The sequence below is a fragment of the Protopterus annectens genome, chromosome 2.part1 (genome assembly GCF_019279795.1).
Source record: "Protopterus annectens isolate FY-2018-M chromosome 2.part1, PAN1.0, whole genome shotgun sequence".
NCBI lineage: Eukaryota > Metazoa > Chordata > Ceratodontiformes > Protopteridae > Protopterus > Protopterus annectens.
The window spans coordinates 1,931,060,381-1,931,082,160 of NC_056729.1; positions in this window are offsets into that span (position 1 = coordinate 1,931,060,381).

A 21,780-nucleotide genomic window follows, 5' to 3' on the forward strand; every position below is an offset into this window, starting at 1 on the left:
AAGGCAGGAGTTTGAGCTGGATGTGGCTGAGTTAAAGATGTTAAGATTTGCACTGGGTGTGATGAGGGTGGACAGGATTAGGAATAAGTATATTAGAGGGTCAGCCCAGGTTGGAAGATTTGGAGACAAAGCCAGAGAGGCAAGATTACGTTCTTTTGGACATGTGCTGAGGAAGGATGCTGAGTATATTGGGAAAAAGATGCTAAGGATGAAGCTACCAGGTAACAGGAAAAGAGGAAGGCCTAAGATAAGGTTTATGGATGTGGTGAGAGAGGACATGCAGGTGGTTGGTGTGACAGAGCAAGATGCAGAGGACAGGAAGAAATGGAAACAGGTGATCCACTGTGGCGACCCCTAACAGGAACAGCTGAAAGAAGATGATGATGATCCTCTTACTTTATACATCCTTTTGTTTACATGTTTGTGTCCACCTGAACTCTATGGACTGTCTGGCTATGCATACATGTTTTTGAGCACTACATATCTGATTTGCATTTTGGGTGATCCTTTGTAAATCATCAAACTTTTTTAAGTATTTCTGTTTGTTTTGGTTACCATTTCTTCACCACTGTTAACTTGTATAGTCATTTCCTGGGATTCAATAAACTCCTTGTAGGCTTTGCACAAGGCCTACATGGAGTTTACGGGTGTGTTGAGCAGCAGTGCTAATTACATATTCATCCCACAATCTTGTTTAAATTTAAACAAGTTCAGTTTCATGGCTGACAACAGTGTTGCCGGTCAGGAAACCATGTAAACCAGCACTCGTTTACTATATAGCAAACTGAGTTAGTGGGATTGCACAGAATGCCACAATGATTACCAGGGCTTAACATATAGTTATGTATATGTTCCAAACACAGTACAGCACAGTGTATATAGTGCAGAGTATTGTGAAATCCCACTCCAGGCATTCTGTACAAAAATTGTGTAAATGATCTGCAAGGGTACATGGACTGTCATGTAAAATAAACAGTTAGTGGAAGTGTGTACATTTATAAGGGATACACAGATGAATTGTAGGAAAGAAAACAAGAAAAGAGGACAGGTGATGAGGAACTGTCAATGGAAGACAGTTATAGCAGGCACACTAATCATAAATCAATATGGTACGGTATGGACTGCACAGTGAAAATGTGCATTATGTGACTGTCACACAAGGTGACATAAAAATGGAGAAGATGTCTTTGTGAGATAAGCATCCTTACATGAACAATGCAGATGACATATATCAGGGCTGTTATATACATTTGGGGTAGGGTGCATATTGTGAAAATGTGCAAAGTAATTTGCCTGAGTATGAGTGTAATCTCAGCAGAGGTCTCCAACAAGTGGGGTACAGTTGCAGGCTCATGGACAAAAGTAAAAGAAGCATGCAGAGTCATAGACAATATCAGAATAATATCACCAGTAATCCTATGTCTCTAGCATTAACATATGTGATTCTGAGTGATCATATATGGTTCTGCACAAACACACTTATACAACTAGTATGACATGTCAAAAGTCTATGAGGGTAATCAAGCACATCGTTGTGACACTGTAATATCTGCTGGAGGTGTTAGGAGGGACACTGCTATACCTGTATGTAACAATTTGATCAATACAGGCTAGTTAACTGTTGTGCATGGCATATGTATATTTATGGCACAATCCACAATATCACAAATGTAACCCATGCCATCAATGTTGTCAAACAGCTATGTATGTATTGTGTGCATCACCAGAACTGGTATCACACATGTATCTGGTGTAACAGCTTGATGGGGGTTCTACACCATCACACAGCAATGTTTATACAACACAAAAATACCTAGGTATGGCCATTAAGATGTGTGACAGCTCACAATGGCAAAGGTGGTAAATGTCAGTTACACATCACTGGAAGATGGGTAGGGAGGTACATGAGGAAGGGTGCATTGTACTCAGTTACTGGTGTGATGAAGGCTGTGAACTATGGATGTATTATGGCCTTTGATGTGGATGTCCTTGACATATTCAGTAGTTGTGTTACACACAAAGGAGTAGTCAGCACTGTAGCCCCATGCTGATGGATGTTCCTCATGCCATCTACTCAATGACACAGGTCATATACCACTTGGTCTGCTTATAGGATCTGAAGTCTACGCATCTTTGAGTTATGCATTTGTTTTCATGATGTAATAAATCCCATGTTTTATTTTCATCTCATGTGTTGTCATGGCTGTGGCAGCAATCTTTTGCTGTGTGTTGATACTGTCTGCATTATACCAATATCACAATCTGTAATCCTTCAGACAGCTGCTTGGACATAGGATGTGTATGTCATTCATAATGTCTGTGACTTAAATAATGGACAGGAAAGGGCCTAGCAGACAGCCCTGATGTAAGGACCTGATCACTGGACCTGAAATAAGGGCACTTCATACATTTCAACATATTTATATGCCATGTATGTGATCCACCGGTCTGCCCAGTTGGTGATACAGGTGTTTATGGCCATATCTGACAGTGTTGATTGAATACCTCAGTGTGAATTTGTGACAAATGCTTAACGTGGTCAACTTCCATAGGATGATAGTGCTATCATCATGCATGCCCTGAATGACCTCTCTGAGGACATCTAACAGATGTAACAGACATGATGTAGCATTAACAACTCACACAGATCTGTTGCATACAGCCAGGATCTTACTAGTCTCCATTTAGAAAAGGTGCACAATGACATGTTGGTCTACCTCACAGATGAGAAGTATTAGGATGTGTCTATACATGCATGCATCAGGTGCTGCCCTCCCCAATTCAGGTGGATGCATGTTGATGTACTCCCTTCTACAGGAACGTAGTCCATATGGAGGGTGTGTTGAGGTATGTATTCAACTGTGTCAGGAAGGTGTATGTGCTAAGTCATGCTACAGACAATCTGTGATGTTGTCACAACCAATTGATTCTGTGTGATGAGGCAGGATAAAGGGTAAGAGACTGTGTACTGCCAATCTTGATCTGGTCTTAGGTTTTGACACAATCCCTCATTCAGGTATCATTGAGAAACTCTCCCAGCTGTAGATTAACCCTTACATCACTAGATGGGCAACCCATTGGCTCACAAATAAAACACATACTGTGAAAATTGGTGACTACCTCTACCAGTAGATGTGTCACCACTGGCATACCCAGGGATCTGGGCTTGTCCCTTTACTGTTTGGAATCTATTTCTCAACAGTATACTGCATTTGGCTTACCAGGTTTGCTGATTCTTGCATATTGGCTGCAATTGTTGAGTTCACCAATGATGATATACTATTGGGGGGCTAACACAGACAAATGATTGCTGACAAAAACCACACAGTCTACAAATAAATTCAGAAATGTGTCTTGATGCTGGCCTTCTGCAAAGTGGAATTCCCTGCTAATTACAGCATTGACAACACTCCCCCTATGCTGAAACCCAGTAATGTAAGACCTGGGAGCACACATAGATAACAATCGGACCTTTGACCACCAAGTGTCCACAGTGGAATTGAAAGGCTACATTATGCACATCATAAGTCATGCCATCATATTCAGATCTGAGGATTATATAACAGCCCTGTATTCAAACCTCATCAAAACACTAATAGAGTATAATGCTCCCTTTTGCATGTACCTCAGCAGAAACCTGCAGCAGCTGAAGAGCTTTCTCACCAGAAAACACAGGCCCTACAAGCCATGCCATTACATATTTGGATAGACTGAAAGCCCTGTCACTGTAATCTGTATCATATAGGATGAGGTAGCTTGTGCCTGGTCTACAGGCCAGTCTCTGATCCTGTCCTGGTGGGAATAGTTCACATCCACAAATCAGATATAGCTGATGACATCAGCAGTGTCTGGTGAGGAGAAAATGGTAATAGCAGTGTCCCACATGCTGGAGTAAAACCGCTCTCTAATGTCAAGCAGGTGCACAAACACACACACACACACACACACACACACACACACACACACACACACACACACACACACACACACACACACACACAGACTACAGAGTTCAGTACTTTACGCAAGCACCATGGCATATGACTGACTTTTACAAAGCTGTAGCCTGGAGAACTTAATAATGTATGCAAGTGCAATGGCAGAAGTCTGACTTTTATAAGGTTGTGGGACAACATATAGTGGATGACATCAGTACTGAATGTTGGGCAGAAGATTTTGGAAGGCCCGCATGAAACAGATGTGTAGGCATATGCAAGTGTTAAAATACTGTCAATCCAAGGGATTAGATTGTTAACTATAGAGTGCACACATTTGCTCCTTTGGCTAGCTAGACACCACACACACACACACACACACACACACACACACACACACACACACACACACACACACACACACACACACACCAGTTGACTACAGTGAGAACAGAGCTCCCTACCTAAGTACATAGACTACAGAGTCCAGTACTTTACCCAAGCGCCATGCCACAAATCTTACTTTTATAAGCTGCAGGACAACTTATAGTGGATGTCATCAGCAGTGAATGTTAGAAATCCTGCATGAAGTGGATGTGTATGCTCATGCAAGTGTCAAAATGCTTTCAATCCATGGAATTGGAGTGGTATCCGTCAGATACACATTTATACTCCTCTGGTTAGATAGACACACATGCGCACGCACACACACACACGCACACACACACACACACACACACACACACACACACGCACACACACACACACACCAGTTGATTACAGTAAGAATAGAACCCCCTACCTATCTAAATATACAGACTACAGAGTTTAGTTCTTTACGCAAGCACCACGGCATATGACTGACTTTTACAAAGCTGCAGGGCAACTTATAGTGAATAGCATCACCACCGAATGTTGGTGAGAAGATGCTGGGAGGCCTGTATGAAATAGATGTGTAGGCATGTTCAACTGTGAAGATAGTTCTAGTTCTGCATGTTACCAGATTGATGAGTGTACAATGAGTAGTATATGGTGGTTGTGTTTCAGTGTGAAGGTAGAGTTTAAGAGACAGCTTAACAAACTATATACAAACAGGGGTCCACATTATTATGAGTATTTGAAAATCATTCATTTATTTAGTGTAATTGATATAATTGTCAACAAGTACTGAAGAGACCAGGGTTGCAGCACATGGGGGAGGTAACACATGGCTGCATTGTAAATATCTGACCCATTCTTAGATAGGGTCTTCATTTTTTTTATATTTCCACATGTAGTTTCATAGCATAAAGACTAAATGGACAGTAAGCAGCACTAAGACATGTTAATATGTACTTTGCATAGTGCAACAGCAAGCAGCAGGTTTGTGCAATGAATTGCAAAGTGTTTATATATGCGGGATAAACAGTTCTACTGATTTCTCTGTTTGCCCATAGTTAAGCAGTGTGCAAACATGAGGCTCATTGCTAAAATTTTGAGAGTTAGCACTGAGTGTACGAAACACACCCACTGCTTAGCTGATTTTGCGGAAGCAGATTTAAATGCACTGACACATTTCTTTTTGAGCCACAATGATACTGAGTTTGAATCCGGGTGTCTGTAATAGTTTTAAATAAATAGTGATAATGCAATGAAATTATATTTTACACTATCTTCACCATGTGCTACTGTGTGCTGAGGTAGCACAGTGTACTTAAGAGGCATTGTGCGGAGGTAGCCACTCAACATTGTTTTTCATTGATGTGCAATGTCAAACTCCGGTCAAACACAGGCCAAAAAGTGAAAGGTTTCATTGCTTTTTTGGTACTTATGTGTGTTGTGTGTGATTCTATTTTTTGACCAGATTATAGGTGTTAAAATGGGGCAGATAGGAAAATGGTGAAATGGGGAGTAAGCAAGGTAAGGAAAAGCAGTACAGGAATGCTCAGGAGGGAGGGAGGTAGGAAAGAACCATCACCATCCATTTCTTTAACAGTGTAAACTGAAAATATGTACAGAATATTAGCTAAATTTGGACTGTTACCTCCAGAAAGTTGGGTGACAACAATACAATCGTGTTGTATAGTCAATTGAACCAAATCAAATGTGTCAAGAAGACACATGTATGAAATTGAGAGCTATGTATGGAGAAATATTTTTTGTGGGACAGGTGCCCATTTTTTTAATTCAGAAAGAGAGGAATGTGGGTAAAAGATGTTGGTATTCCTGGGTCAGGTAAGGTGGGTAGGCAAAGAAGCATATGCAAACAAACAATCAAACAAGACAAGGCACAGGGATGGTGAGGGATACAAAAGGTTGGGGGACATCATGATTGGAATTAGGGAGGGCACAACACAATTTCATGCCCATTAAACATAGAGACAGTGAAAATCTAGTCCTTACCCACAGGACTGTCATTATTGTCCCATTACTCCAATGGCTGCTGAAGTACTTGACATCTTCTCCTCTTATGAACCATGAGGGACAGCAGTCTCCATTTAGCATAGGTGTACACAGTCCTTTGCACCAACCCTGGCATCTTCTGGTGGATGATAAATTCCCAACCTCTATCAGTACTCCTGGAGGATACGACAGCACCAGCTGCTGGGGCAGTTCTATCTGAGGGCATAGGTAGTGCAGGGGCAGCAGAGCCAGTGCTGTTGGGTAGGGTCCTAGATGTGCTGGGCATGGTTGCTGGGGGAGGTGAAGTGGGGGCAGGCTAATCCACTGGAGCTGGTCTACCTCACTGTGCTGTGAACCATTTAGTCATTTGTTGCAGATGGATGACATAGAGACAAGTTGACAACACTTAAAATATAAAAAAAGAGATAAGGGTTGAGGTGACAGAAAAAAAAGAAATAGAATTAGTACAATTATATGTGACATACAATGCAGTATGACAATTATGCAACTATTTTATATGAACTATTATATTTAAGTATGTGTCCTATCAACTACAAACTATAATTATGGATTGCTGAAAGTAATCCTTGCAATGTCTATATATTGCACATATGCTTGTTCCACGTGTACCGATTACAGTTAACAGCAAGGCATTTATGCCACTTGTATAGAGTTAAATATATGTAATATTATGAAGGAAATGTAGTGCTGTATAGTTGCTACTCTGGTATTTGAGCCCGCAACCTCTGACTACAGTCTTACACTTGACTCCTAAAGTTGGTTTGTGCTACAGACTTATGCATACATATTTGCTTTTACAGTTAGGATATGCATGCTTACTTTGATACTACTGCATACAATGCAAGAAATTATGTCATTAATTTGTAAAGCTACAATACTTCTTCTCTTGTGCTGCATACATGCCACTTGTTTTCCTCACTCTCTCCAGATGTTAGCATGAGCTTGTTGGTTTAACTCTATTTCAGCATTAGCTGTGGAAAGAAAAAATAAGAACAGAAGAGCATTTTGCATATTAGTCTTGCTTATATTTATCTTTCTATGTATTAAAAATTCTCTTTATTAGCATACTTACACAACTGTAGGATGTCACCAGTTTGAAACTACTGTATCCCTCTTGCCCCTTTGTAGGCCATTGAAATGGTACCTGCACTGTTCTCAAGTGTGTGTGGTATGCCAAGCACACTGAATACAGCCTTAGCCAAACTACTCAAAGCCTCAGACTTGTACATGGAGCCAGTATAGTTCCCCCCCACAAAAGCCTTTGGCTGTGGCACTTGAGTCCAATAAACATCCTGGAATCCTGAACACCCCACCTCTGCACCCTAAACTGGACACCTTCCTTTCTAACACCAGACATGTCTAATACCAAAAGTAGAGCAATGGCAACTAATGATTTCCTGTCAGTTCCTTTTCTTACATTTACTGGTAGTGCATAAACCTGAGCAACAATGCCAACTGCATTTGTGTGATGTTAAGTGGAGAGCAGCAGTGCCAAGCAGGAAGAAAATAAATATTTTAAATTGAAAGTTTAATCTGATACCTGGCCTTAGTTTAAGGGGTGTCTGGTGATGTAACTTGGACATATATATTGGAAATTGGGAGGTAACTTATGTGAGTTAAGTTTGCAGACATGCACTGGGGGCATAAATGTCATGACGTAATACATTTATTTTTTCCTTTATACACTGATAACATTTATTTTCACAGTGTAGTATTCAAACCTATGGATAAGGAACAAAACATTTTCTTCCACAGTGGTGATTTTTCCATCATTGTCACAGAAAACTTGCTGCTCAGACATATTCATGAATCATTCATAAATAGAGCTGACAGTTTCAGGTGTTAGCCATGTATGTGTGTGATCTAACAAGGTTTTTGTACATAGATTCATATATGTGTGTGTTTTATTTAAGTGTGAAGGCCATACAAGTCCAGATAGCAGAGTTATACATATATACATATAGTCAACAGTATACCCTCAGTGATACATCTGAAAACACAAGGGTGTTTTATCCCTCATACATATAATTCATATCACCTCCTCTATTTAAATTGTTATAAGTGAGACTGAACATAATGAGAAATGAATGGAACAACTGTAAAAATGTCTGGAATGTCCTCTATTAGAACCCAGGACCATGTATACGGCAGCCTTACACTTAAACCTGTTGCCACAAGAGTGTTTAAATGACACTTGTATATTTTTCTGTTCATTGCTATAAACTGGACTGTCAAAACAATAAAAATATGATGCAGTTCCCGTATTAAAACCCAGGATCAGCTGTATTACACCCCTACACTTACACCTGCTGCCACAGGAATAGTTACATGAGAGTTGCATAATTTCCTAGTCATTCTTAAGTTCTGTGTGTTAACCTCCCCACAACACTGCTTAATGTGTTTATGTGATTCCCAGCAGAATTAATAGAATGTATCCATTTTAAATTATTGAATGTATGAAATTTGTCTGCAGTTGGTTGATGGCTGCAAGTGTTGGGGAACCTTGCTAACCACTGTGCAACATTGCTTAGTGGTGTTGTGCAAGGGAAATCATTGTCCTTAAAATGTGTGAGGATATTAAATGGCAATAATATACAGCTGTCAAAAAATGAAGGAGAGGCTGGATGTTACTGAACAGAAACTGTGAAATGTGTACTGCTTACTTACATTTAAAACCTTGATTGTATGTCTAACTAGGCTGAGAAACCACTGGAGGTTGGGCAGTCTGAATAATTGTTGTGTTTTCCTTCTACTTACCAGTAATCATTTACAGTTGCACTGCATTAGCAGCAAACACTGAGGGAGTGACTTCACTACATTTACATCTGCTACACTGAGTCAAGTAATTGGGATGCAACAATTCTAATGAGTTCACACCTCATTTGCATCTTTACCATGCTCACAAGAGTCTATATTAGATCACCGAGCACCTAAAAAAAGTGAATGGTGATTAATCGACCCTATGTAAGTGAAAGCTTACAATTTCCAACTGTCAGAACAGTGATTATTTTCCTAGGGGAAAAAAAATCACTGTTCCAACAACAACAAAAAACATACGTTAAACATTACATTAAGTGGGGACCTTCACCCCCCTACTTAAATATACCAATTTTGAGACCACACTACAGTGCTGAAAATGGGAAAGTAACAAAGCGGCCAAGTGAATTCTTTCCCAGGGAAAGAATTCACTTAAAAGCCGTGTCAATATTTTGCCACTATAAGCTTTTGAGTTCGACCAAGACGCATTCGAAAGAATGCGTCTTCGGTCTCCTAATAGGGAACCGCTCACAGCCTTGAATCTACACAATAAAAAGTGAACCATGTAGCTAGGGAACCTGAAAGTGAGTAGACTTGTTTATGGGAATAACACAAAAGATTATATTACTTTAGGATATATCTGCACAGAAGAATATTGACCTTGAGAAGGTTTGCTTATAGTTTTTTCAGCTATACACTTCATATGCTGAAATGTCATTAAGAAAAATCTGTACATATATATATATATATATATATATATATATATATATATATATATACATATACACACACACACACACACACACACACACACATATATATATATATATATATATATATATATATATATATATATATACATGTTAACCAATGCTACTTTTATCTGTATGCATTTCTTAGAAGTGTACTGATGACATGGGAAATGTTTTTCAGGGCATTTTCACTTTCTCAGATGCACATGTCATCACAACATTTTTTGTGTGCATTCTTTTATTGTTACTTCCATAAAATGGTAGATATCCTATATTGTCAATGATATAGGGGTGTTAGTCTTCCAGGATGGAACATACACACCTCTAGGGGAGTGCTGGCCATAGGTAGACATGATTGACAATAGCTTAAAATGGAAATGTTCCATGTTAGATCAGTAGACATGTTTCAGGGACAGTTCTTTTGATAGCACTTTTAGCATTTCATTGATGGTTTGTTAGCAAAAGGTGTCATTTGCCTGTTCTTTTGTGGGTGGGGAAGCAAATTGCATTTTTGTTTTGGAAAAAACAAGGATATGTTGCTGTTGTTGCTCTCTGTGTTTTGCATCCAACCTCACTTTGTGTGTAAATATGTTACAACCAAACAATTTATTTTTTCATATTTCAAAATCCTGCCCGTTTTATGTTTCTCCAGTGGATAATAGTGCAATGCTTCCTTTTATGTGATATCTGGAAAAAAGACTTTTAGTTATGTGATACTTATGTGTGTTATCCTTCTGTTATATTTTAGGTCATGTAGGATTATGGCATCCAGGTGATCCAATCTTCAAAAAAAAACTTTTCATGACCCTGAGAATCAGGTCATTGTGGAAGTTTTAAGGCGACATGGTGCCTTTCTGCTTGAGAGGGGACATGAAGATATATCAGGCAGAATTCAAATTTGGCAGGAGATAGTTTCTGATGTGAATGCAGTAGATGGCCACAACAGGACATATGATCAGGTGCACCATAGGGCCACCAATATGATTTCATCTGCATGGAGGAGAGCAGCTGCAGGGACCCATGATTGGATGGATACCAAGAAGAGCCTGCTACAGAGCCACCACTAACAGCAAATGAAGAGCTCCTGTCCACTGCCAGGGATCCAAACAGCTGACAGGAAAGTGCAGAACAGTATGTCCTTGATGGTGGTGCTACTGTTTCAGGGAGAACAAGTATGTTCCAGGAGGAGCTTCCAGGTAGGCTTATGTATCTCAATTGTTAAATAGTTTTGTATAGTAAAATACTAACAACAATACATAAGTTCTGTTTAACAATAAATTTGTTTGGAGTGGGAGTTGTAGATTGTTACAGTTAACAACACATTCTGATTGATTACACATGGGCTTAGGTTGTCATCCTAGTTCTTGTTAAAAGTATCATTAATGGACATATAAAGGCAACAAGTTTTAATCCCCTGTGTTACTGTTAATTGTGATGATGGTGTCCTTACCTTTTGCTTAATTTCTTCCAGTACCATCATCCTTGGGAAGCACAGCATCAACTGCACTTGGTAAGCCAAATATCTTTTTTGTCAGTAGTAAAGAGCAGTTCAAGGAAATATATATGTTATCCATGTGTGATGTGGGTGTCAGGACTGTTATGTGTATTGCTGCACTGTCTAGTTAGTGTGTTACCAAACATTTGATATAGTAGTGTTTCTAGTGTTTCTTTCCTGTGTTTGTTGCTTATTATCGCATGTGATCCTGAAAGTGGAAGTGTAGAACTCTTACCACCTGATGTTAGAATATCAGCAAATTCTGATGATGATGATGGCCAAACATAGGCAAAATCGGGGGGTGCACAGGTTGAATCTAAAACTGTGGTTGACATTCAGCCATCCCCTGTAATTCCATCAGACACAGCCAGTAGGCCTATGCCAACCAATTCCAGTGAGTCATCAGATATTGGGGTCTATATCATAAGAACAAAAACACTAAACTGCAAACGCTCTGAAGATCGAAAATGCTGGACCTCGAACTCACTATTGTGGGGGCCACCACACCACCCACTAAATGTATATATATATATATATATATATATATATATATATATATATATATATATATGTATACCAACTCCAAGATTTCACTACAGTGAGAAAAGGGAAAATATTCCAATCTTCCCTGTACTGCAATCTCACAAAAAGCACTTTGAAGTCTGGCATTTTTTGATATTGAGAGCATTCACAATTTAGTGCTTTCATTTTTATGATATAAACTCAGATATTGGACAGGTGGAGAGTGAAACATTTGTTAAGAGAAGTGTGGTTACTGCAGCTTCAGTGCCTGTTGACTCTGGCCATAGCCAAAGTGTGGGTGAGGTCCCAGACAGGAGGGTGGTTGGGGTGCTTGGAGGAGTCCTGCTGTCCATCCTCTACCTGATGCAGGTGTGTCTTCTTGTGTCACTCAGCATATGTTTACGGCTGTCATGGAAATACAGATATATTCCTTTAAGTACTCCAGAGAAATGCTTAGAGTTGTAGATGTGGCACAGGTTGACTTGAGTGATTCCCTCCACCATGTTGTCGATTCAATGGATCAGATGAATGACACATTGGAACGGGTGGAGTCTGTGATGGAACATCTGCTGGGATGGGGATGGCATGCTCATGGGTGTAGGTCAGCTACATTATCAGCTGTTAGGCGATGTGGCCATGCCTGGTCATGCTCCCATAGTCTAATGTAAAACAAATCACCGTCAGGAAAAACAAGTAGCTGTTATTACAACAAGCAGAGCTTTTGGTCAAACAACCTTCTTCAATGCTAAACATCATACTACATTTTCTCATTCATTTAAAAGGAGCAAAGCAGATACAATGTGACCACAGCCATCCAGTCACAAAGTACCCTTAATTAAGTACATATAAACACATAAATTACATAAATGCACTTCAAAATATTATAAACTATTATAAATAATACTGTTGCATCTTAACAAGAGCAGGCTTAATATTCATTTTGTTGTTTATACCTGGTTCACTATCTGCACAGAGCCTGTGTCCACTCGTATTCTTTATTTTCTAAACAATTGTTTAAGTCCCCACTCCTCACATCTTTATATACATTCTCTAGTACTCTAAAGGTATAGGTGTAGTTTATTCCTTTATCTACAATGTGCTTACACAATGCATTCTTATCATTTTTCCTTCTAATGTCAGATTTGTGTTCTATTATGCTGTCTTTTAACCTCCTTGTCATTTTCCCTAAATAAAATGATCTACACCTTTTACAGGTGGCCAAATAGACCATATTAACACTATTGCAAGTTGCTACACAGGAAAAATTAAGCTTCCAACCAGAAGTGGGATGTATAAATTCTTCACTATTCGGTTTTTCTGTATCTACACAGCAGCTACATGCCATACAGGTATAAGTCCCATATTTCTGCCCTATTTTATTTTTAGCTAAACTTTTAAAATCCTTATAACAGAGTTTTATCTTCAAACGTTTTAGATTCTTATATGAAAAAAAATAGTTTAGAATCTATTATATTATGTAGTTCAGGCAAAGCTAAGAGAATTACCCAATTTTTTATATTATTTTTTGTAGTTCTTTCGTTTTTAAATTATATGTAGTAACGTATCTAATCTTATTGTTTTCTAAAACAATTTCTACTGTCTGTTTTCCTTGGCTAAAAACTGGACTTGCATCTTCACTTCTGGCTATCTTTACCCTTTCAACCACTTCCATGACATCTTTATAGTTGTACCCACAACTGACAAACTCTTCTATCATGTTATTCAACTGATGTTCAGACAGTCCCATCAGTATTCATCTTACTTACTCTATATATCTGGGCCTTTATTACTCCTCTAAAGACGTGGGGGGGACATACTTTGCCGGTGCAGGTATCTATTAGCCCGTTCTTCTTTCTTATCCACACTAGTGTGAATATTTCCTTCCTTTTCAATAACACATCTAAAAATACTATACTGTCAATAGAACAATTCATCTTAAAAACAAGGAATGTTGGAATATTGTTTAGATAGGTCACATATTCTAGCAATTCATCCATGTTTCCATTCCATATAAAAAAAACAATCATCTACAAATCTTGAGTAAAATTCAATCTTCTTATTTAAAACATTTGCATCAATAATCATATAATTTTTCTCCCACTGATGAAGCACGAGGTTAGCATAGGTATTGCCCATGGGAGTACCCATGGCCACACCTGTTTGCTGCAAGAACAATTCCTCCTCAAAATAAAAAAAAACATTTTTTGTCAACACTATTTGTAACATTTAACTGACAAAGGTTCCTATAGTCTCAGGTGGAGGCTGGATCATGGGACCTTTGTCAGTATATTTGCAAAAGAGACTCTCACAGTTTTTACAATTATGTCCTGGAGTAATTAAGGATACTACTGACATTTTGTTAAAATTTAAAGCATGGCATGATAATAGAGAAGTGAAAGATTTGCACTATATGTTTGTAACATTAGATATAACGTCATTGTTTACCGTCATACAGAATGAGTATGGCATTTCAGCCATACTCTGCAGAGACAGATATGATGACAATGGATGTGGAAAACATTGTTCAATGCTACAAATAGTGTTGACAAAAAATGTTTTTTTTTATTTTGAGGAGGAATTGTTCTTGCAGCAAACAGGTCTGGCCATGGGTACTCCCATGGCCAATATCTATACTAACCTTGTGCTTCATCAGTGGGAGAAAAATTATATGAGTATTGATGCAAATGTTTTAAATAAGAAGACTGAATTTTACTCAGGATTTGTAGATGATTTCTTTTTGTATGGAATGTAAACATGGATGAATTGTTAGAATATGTGACCTATCTAAACAATACTACAAAATTCCTTGTTTTTAAGATGAATTGTTCTATTGACAGTATGGTATTTTTAGATGTGTTATTGAAAAGGAAGGAAATATCATTCACACTAGTGTGCACAAGAAAGAAGTGCAGGCTAATAGATACCTGCACCAGCAAAGTACGCAACCCCCCCCCACACACACACACACACACACACACACACGTCTTTAGAGGAGTAATACAGGCCCAGATATATAAAGTAAGTAAGATGAATACTGATGGGACTATGTTTGAACATCAGTTGAATAACATGATAGAAGAGTTTGTCAGTTGTGGGTACAACTATAAATATGTCATGGAAGTGGTTGAAAGGGTAAAGATAGCCAGAAGTGAAGATGCAAGTCCAGTTTTTAGCCAAGGAAAACAGACAGTAGAAAGAGTTTTAGAAAACAATAAGATTAGATAAGTTACTACATATAATTTAAAAACGAAAGAACTACAGAAAATAATATAAAAAATTGGGTAATTCTCTTAGCTTTGCCTGAGCTACATAATATAATAGATTCTAAACCATTTTTTTTCATATAAGAATCTAAAAAGTTTGAAGAGAAAAGTCTGTTATAAGGATTTTAAAAGTTTAGCTAAAAATAAAATAGGGCAGAAATATGGGACTTATACATGTATGGCATGTAGATGCTGTTTAGATATAGAAAAACTGAATAGAGAAGAATTTATACATCCCACTTCTGGTCGGAAGTTTAATTTTTCCTGTGTAGCAACTTGCAATAGTGTTAATGTGGTCTATTTGGCCACCTGTAAAAAGTGTAGATAATTTTATGTAGGGAAAATGACAAGGATATTGAATGTGTTCATGCAGACACGCACACACCAATTACACCTGGAGGACCCACACACACACACACACACACACACACACACAAATACAGTTACATGTTTCAGCAATGTTTTGTTCATGTTTGATGTTAGGAAATTGATATTTTTTTATAGACTTTTTAAGTTGATATTTAATAGGACTTTATGGTTATTTCTGAATTATGTTTCTTGTATCAATATTTTATCTCAATTAATTTATTTATTTGTATTTGTAATCTGGGGTACAGCACTGATCTACATGGACCTTTTTCATATTCAGCCCAGGAGTGGTAGCTGGTTAAGTGACTTGCTCAGAGTCATAGATTTAGGCAATGGAGACGTTGGGAATTAAACCTTGCACCTCTGGACCACAGGATCAATGAATTTGAGTCTTGAAATACTTAAAAGGGTTACAACTACAGCTTACAATGACTTGTTTATATATGTTTAAAGAAATCTGTTTTGCATATTTTTTTTTATTTGCACTCCATTTGTTTATTAATGAACTATTTATCCAGATTTTTTATGCCAGAATAGTAGAAGGGCAGTCTTAGTTTATGCATGCCTTTTATATAACTTACAGTGGAAAGTAATAGATTATCCTTATGTTTAAAAAGTAACTTCTATGATGTTGTTTTATTAATCTTTGACACTGTTGGTTTCCTCATTAAATCATTTACTGGCTATACTGCAATCTTCTAATAGATTATTGCATCATAGAATACATTTTCAGGAGATTACATTATTCTGAATATCTTTTTATGTGATGAGTACCTTCACTAACCTTTCATACCGTCATTTATTGTATATCAAATTATACATTTCAACAGCAAATGCAACTATGTTTAGGCCTAAAGCTATAGAGTTCAAGTTTATGAACTCCTCCTAAGCTTTCCAACTTAAGTATATCTACAGGGGTATGGTACTCTCATATGGAAAATGATTATCATCATGCCCTCTACCCAAAAGGAACCCCACCTCAGATGCTGGGAATTTGAGTTCCATCTATAAGCAGTCTTATTGCAAAGCCAACAATATAGTATATCCAATTGTATAAGCTTCCATGTAAAAAAAAATCATATTGCTCAGACTTGCAGTGGGATGGTTTTGTCAAGGAGAAACCATGTTCACGTCATTCTATCTTTGAGAAAGTCAAGCTATTGATAGCTATGTAGATTTTAATAGTGTGTTTAGATCTGACTAAGATCTTTAATAATATTCTCCCATGGTGGAAAAGTAAATAAGTTTAAAGGCCTAATTGTACACCATTATGCTTTAAGATGGATATCGAACTGGCTGACAGAACTCAAGTAGTAAAGGTGGCAGGTGTCACTTCAGAAAAAAGATGACTAGTGGTAATATTCAGGGCTCAATACTGGGACCTCTTCTGTTTGGCATCTTCTTCTTAGATCTTACTACCAATTACTCAGATAGATGGGTAACTAAATTTGCTAATAACTGCAAGCTGGGTGTTGTCATTTGCTCAGCATTTGATACCATGGCCATCAAATCAGTTGTGTATTAGAAATTGGCATACATTAAATAGAAATAACTGTAACACTGTCAAATTTGGTAAACAAATATCAACAGCAGTCTTCAATATAGGCAGAAGCATACAAAAGGTTGACACAGCTGCCAAAGATCTTCATAGATAACTTTCTATGCTTTGACCATTGCATATTAACAATAGTTACAAAATTATTCTATCTAGCCCAATTAATATCAAAAGGTATTTCATTCATTTCAAAATGTATCTTTCTTCTATAATATACCCCAGGATGACCATATATACAAAAATCCTACTACCAACAAATTTGCAGCATAGTATCAATGTGGTTCTTAAAATGGGTGCTGATTTACTGATGCTGAATGTTTGTCTCACTTTGACACATCTTGAGAGGAGTTAGGGAGTTAAATGTTATTAAACATATAATCCACTGTAGTGGTCCATATAGCTAGGTGTTCTGTGACACTTCTACATGGGTGAAACCATACACAAACGTTGGCAAAGGATTAATTAACAAACGTATGCTATCAGTTAAGGGATCATATCAATGCAATGATTTAACGCAGTGCAGTATACACTGATTTCAACAAATGCCTATGTTTTATTGTTGAACATTGCAAAACAGATTTGGGGGATGAGGGATTAAGATAGCAGCTATTATTGGCTGCCAATAAACCTCCAGGTCATAAATTATAATTTCAATATTAAATGCTTTAAAAAGACTCATTTATGGTTAAATTTTTTGTCAGTCTTCAGTAAGTCATTTGATTGTTGCAGTTTTATTTGGTATATATTTTGATTGGCTGCTTTTATGTGAAGTGATTGATCTAATTTTAGTCTTAAGCACCTGGCTTTGTCTTTTAACATCTTTTGATGAAGTTGTATTACTTTATGAGAAACAAAAGCAAACAACAGATGTGATATCAAAGTTGAACCATCCATTCTTTGAACTTTTGAAAGTTAGGTTTAGTTTTATTTTTGTTTGATTGTTTCTTTTACACGCTTGTCTTGACATTGGTGAGTGTTTTTAGTATTCTTCTAATGTTATCAGTTTGTCAGAGTCCTCGGGATCACTTTGTAAATCTCATTTTCTTATATTACTAGTCAATGTTTATTTAAACGTGTCTGCTTCTTAGAAATTCTAACATTTTCTCTTTGCTGTTTCTATAAGGTTTTAAGAGTTGTTTTAGATATGTTTTTAAGTCATGCATTTGGGATCATAATATTTTTTTCTGTATAAAACTCCAATTAGACAATTTTTTGGCTTGCACTTCAGAAGTTATCTCAGCCCTAGTGAAAAGTTATCTCTTAAGTTTATTATAGTCTGTGTAATCAGTCCCCTCCATGTATTTATATCTTTACGTGTAATCAGTCCCCTCCATGTATTTATATCTTTACGTGTAATCAGTCCCCTCCATGTATTTATATCTTTACGTGTAATCAGTCCCCTCCATGTATTTATATCTTTATGTGTAATCAGTCCCCTCCATGTATTTATATCTTTACGTGTAATCAGTCCCCTCCATGTATTTATATCTTTACGTGTAATCAGTCCCCTCCATGTATTTATATCTTTACGTGTAATCAGTCCCCTCCATGTATTTATATCTTTACGTGTAATCAGTCCCCTCCATGTATTTATATCTTTATGTGTAATCAGTCCCTTCTATGTATTTATACCTTTATGTGTAATCAGTCCCCTCCATGTATTTATATCTTTACGTGTAATCAGTCCCCTCAATGTATTTATATCTTTACGTGTAATCAGTCCCCTCCATGTATTTATATCTTTACGTGTAATCAATCCCCTCCATGTATTTATATCTTTACGTGTAATCAGTCCCCTCCGTGTATTTATATCTTTACGTGTAATCAGTCCCCTCCATGTATTTATATCTTTACGTGTAATCAATCCCCTCCATGTATTTATATCTTTACGTGTAATCAGTCCCCTCCATGTATTTATATCTTTACGTGTAATCAGTCCCCTCCATGTATTTATATCTTTACGTGTAATCAGTCCCCTCCATGTATTTATATCTTTACGTGTAATCAGTCCCCTCCATGTATTTATATCTTTACGTGTAATCAGTCCCCTCCATGTATTTATATCTTTACGTGTAATCAGTCCCTCCATGTATTTATATCTTTACGTGTAATCAGTCCCCTCCATGTATTTATATCTTTACGTGTAATCAGTCCCCTCCATGTATTTATATCTTTACGTCTTTTGACAGGATTTTGCTAATTCTTTTCTATCGCAGTTGTTTTAAGGAGGGGGGGTATTCAAAAGCCACCAGATAGGACCAAACGTCATCCTGTTTGCTTAGTTTGATTATGGCAGGCACATTTCTTGGGTAGTAATTATATTATCTAGTTCAACTAAACAGTATTGCAGTTGTACAGACATCTGAATGGTCTCTACCTTAGATTCCCCAGTTACTTTAGCAATCATTCAATGGCGTAGATTATAAGGAGTCTTTCCAGGAACAGCAGAAGAAATAAAAGTATTGCCATTAAGAACAAAAGAACCTGCCAGAAAACACTCAAGAGGAAAAACACTTAAACCAGAGGAAAATGGTAACAACTTTTCTGAAATGAAATATTAACCCAAGCACATTACAAACTTAATAACATAGGCATTGTAAAGAATAGCAAATTGGTAGAACCTGCCCACATTCTCCATCAGTTTAAGTCTGAAAACACACTGGGGGCACAAGTGTATAAAAGCACACATTTGCTATTCCAGTAACAAATTAATAAAGCCCACTTTTGTTTCATAAACTATTTACAATATTTAAAATATTGCCCACAGCACCATGCCAGCAAGTTTTTGGTCAGTCAAAGTGTCTTCAGCAACTTTATACTGCACAGTTTCAGGCTCTTATTAACCCTTTGGCAAGCAAGTTCTTTATAATAGTACAGATCTGCAGGTCACAACCAAGTATTGTTTTGGCTCTGCCCCACTGATTATTCCACCATCCTAAATCTACAAAAGGATGTGACTAGGCTAATGAGTCCTAGATGGTTATGTAATTTCCTGCTTATTCCACAATGAACCTTTAAATGAGTAACTGGCTTACTGAATTCCTGCTGTTCTGCTGCAGCCTTTTATAAAAACAGCAAGTGGCAATCATCTAGTTAATACATTAAATTTCTTTGCTGAAGTGTGAATTTCACATACATCTATCACTTTGCATACTTTAAAAGCACATTCTGCATATTATTAGACCTAAACACAACAAAACAAAATATATATATATTTTATATATAATATATATATATATATATATATATATATATATATTATATATATATATATATATATATATATATATATATATATATATGTATATACTATAGATTCACTTTATATCCTCGAAATACTGAAATATCGAAATTCAGTATTTCAAAGCTATAAAGTCGAATTTTTAAAACCACGAAAACATAGAACAGTGAAATTCAAAATCTCACACACTGGAAATTTAAAATTTTGCACTTCTAATGCACACACACACACACACACACACACACACACACACACACACACACACACACACACACACACCATCCTCCTCACACACAAACACAAGCTCTCTACTACTTGAAAACAAGGGGGCAAGCCCCCCTGAACCCCCATGTGGGGGGCTGTGCACACCACACCCCATACTATATATTCTAACTCCAAGGTCACATTACACACAAACACATACACAACACCACCACACAAGCTACAGTCTGCTCGCACAGACACATCACAGCAACAAAGCACACTAACACACACCACAGCCCCTACACAAAAAACTCTTAACACACGCACACACTTACCTGAATCTCTAACCACAGCGGAACCTCAGAAGCGCGAAATTCAAATCTACGGTATTTGAGGTTTTGAATTTCACGCTTCTATGCTTTCGTTCTTTTCAGGATTCCACTTTATGGGCTCAAAATACTGTATTTTGACATTTCAATGTTTTGAGCTTTTAAAGTGAATCCACACACACACACACACACACACACACACACACACACACACACACACACACACACACACACACACACACACACACACACATATATATATATATATATATATATATATATATATATATAATGTGTGTGCATGTGTGTGTATGCGTGTGTTTGTGTGAGTGTGTGTTTGTGTAAGTATGTATAATTTACACCTGGCTATCTAGCTCTCTATTGATCTATCTCTTTATATGGGTGCAGTTTGAAATATCAAAGTAAAAATACATCAAATAAAAAAAAACATTGATCCAAAAAGATAAAAAAAAATAAATAACAAAAATCCTCATGTTTTTCTGGGGGGGGGGGGGGGGGGGGTCAAGCACCAAAATGTTATAGCATAGTAGTTTTAATCACATAGCATCATACCGGTTTCAGCACACTTGCCTCCTTCAGTGAATGAACATGCTATGATGCAAAGATACATATATATATATATATATATATATATATATATATATATATATATATATATATATATAGTAAATAGAACCCAACTTCCTGTTAAGTCATTTCCTCCAATACAATTAAAGAAAACATATAATGATTATAAATGATCATTTAATCCTGGTCAGAATAAACCTCCTAATTTGATTATCCAGTATTTTTCTTTAGTATTCAGAACAGAATGCCAGCCTAATTTATTAGTTTTGTTTCCCTGGATCTTATCTATAACAGTGAAACTGAACTGGGCAGTATTGTGTATGGTGTTGTGTCTATATAGGGCATTGGTTAGGCATGTATTATGGAT